Here is a 2,316-nt window from a genome sequence, read left to right on the forward strand (position 1 = left end):
GGGTGAGGATGGAAAGGCTACACTTATTGACTTCAGCCTAGGAGCCAGATTCATACCTGGGCAAAAACTGGAAAGGCTGTGTGGAGCCTTCCAGTTCATTGCTCCAGAGATCTTCCGAGGCCTACCCTACGATGGCACAAAAATAGACATGTGGGCCTTGGGGGTCATTTTATATTATATGACCACCGGATTCCTGCCATTTGGAGCAGGAACCCTGTTGGAACTAAGCAGTAAGGTAATGAATGGAAAATACCAAATACCGGATCATCTCTCCGACGATATTAGGAGCATGATTAGCCTCCTGCTAACTGTCAACTCAAGGCAGAGGCCAAATGCGCAAGAACTCTTAAGCCATCCATGGCTCCAGCAAGGGGGAAAGACTTTGACATTCCATTACAAAAGTGACACCAGATTCCCTGACCCTGACATAATGGGGGCCATGGAAAGCATTGGGTTTCATTCCCAAGACATAAGAGAAGCATTAAAACACAAGGAGTTTGACAAAACTAGGGCTACATACCATCTCATGAAAACCTAGGCATGTAAGGATGATGGCAATTACGTGCAAAGAGAGGTAACTAACCCAGGAGTGACACCTTCCCTTCAGCAACAGACCCTGACACTTACCCTCTGCCTCCCAGGAGAAGGGCCAGCGAACCTTCCCTTAAAATACTACTGTCATCTACTGGACAACGTCCTGGGGAGACAAATGCCCCTGTTGCACCCAAGAAGACACCACCTATGGGAAGTCGTCAGCAAAGAAGAATTACTGCCCCTTGCATCTGCATTGCTACTTACACTGTGGTGGAAGTAATCAAAACCCTCGATAACACCTTCTCCTCTAACTCCCAGTTCGAAAAGGCCTCAAGTGAGTCAGAAAGAAGGAGACCTTTCACTCCAAGACCCCCTAGGGGATGGGCCAAATGGAAGAAATGAATTTCAAATTGCATCAGGACTCTATGCTGCTGTTGCATGTCACCTGACACAAGCTGGAGGAAGGTGTGCCCCCAAAAGAGAGAGGACACTCCGAAGATGACAAGACGTACAAGGCATCTTTCAGGTGAATTTTTATTTGCTATATTTATTTTTTACTAATATTTTCATATAAACAGTTCATGATTAGGTTCCTGAAGTACAGTGACTTAAATCTAGTTCTATCTAGATAGAATGGGCTGTGGACCCTCCTCCAATTAAACAGAAGTACAATACTTTCTTATTCCAGAAGTGTAGAACCAGAATACCATCAAATCAAATCAAAACCAAAATCCACTAGTGTAAATCAGTTCCTGTGGCTCAGCTCAGTGTCCCAAGCACAGGAGTCTGGATCTTCTGAGATGCAAATGTTTTTGGGCCACACCCCCTTGGGATTTTTTTGTCCACAGCACACACATCCTGTCTTCTCCTGTCAGATGGAATTGGTCCACATCTGTCATTGATGTGGTTCATTATCACTAAGTCTTGGCATCTCCAATGTGTTCAGGGCTGCACTGCAATGAGGCTACACCTTCAACAATGGACTCTCCTGGCCTCTCACAGCACCAAGCTGGGGTTGTTTTCTACCCCTCAGCTTTCAGGATGCTCAAACCAATACCACCTGGGAAATTCTTACACATGATCTCGTTTGACTTCCAGCATGAGAAGCAGACTTTGCCACCATTCAACCAGACTTCTCTTGAGATATACCAAGGAATTGCTTTTGAGAAGATTTCAGCTCTGTGATGCTTCTGTCTTCTTAATCACATCCAGTGTCTCAGACAAAGATGAGTTGCAGCAATTGTCCTGGCTCATCAAAGTTTCCCTTTGATGTCCTGCTCTCTTGTTATTGAAAGCTGGTTCTTTGCCCCATGTCCCCCACTGATCAGTATCCAGAGATTACCAAATCAAATACAGTGCAAACCGCAGTGGCCATCCTATGTAAAGTGCCTGGGCACTGGACTTCAATCATTAATCAATAAAATGGCCCACAAACTTGCCCACAGGTAATCTGATCAAAGAAATTTTTTCAGCAGTTTCCCTGTTCCAAGTGATAGTAGCTCGTGTCATTCTAACAAAAATCTAACCAGCACACCTCTGAAGTGTAGTTCCCCCTAAACTTCAGAACAAAGCATATTTGTTTACAACATCCTCTTTGAGATTTTGACATTGGGCTCATCCTTTAATTCCTAGAACAGGGAGAAAATAAGAGCAAAGTAACCCAAGAATAAGGTTATCCTCTGAATCTAACTAGGAGGTCCATTTCCATCTACCACAGTTTTGACTACTATTTTTCCTGTGATATAAAAACACAGGAATACCCATAGTGGGAATGGGTAGCCA

The 2,316-nt window shown here is 44.2% G+C and overlaps 1 pseudogene; it reads left to right on the top strand.

The window, feature by feature from the left end:
* LOC127673685 (sperm motility kinase Z-like) overlaps nucleotides 1–1,719 on the top strand; it is a 2,180-nt pseudogene extending 461 nt beyond the window's left edge.
* Nucleotides 1,720–2,316: the final 597 nt, after the last annotated feature.

The sequence above is a fragment of the Apodemus sylvaticus genome, chromosome 23 (assembly GCF_947179515.1).
Source record: "Apodemus sylvaticus chromosome 23, mApoSyl1.1, whole genome shotgun sequence".
Classification (NCBI taxonomy): Eukaryota; Metazoa; Chordata; class Mammalia; order Rodentia; family Muridae; genus Apodemus; species Apodemus sylvaticus.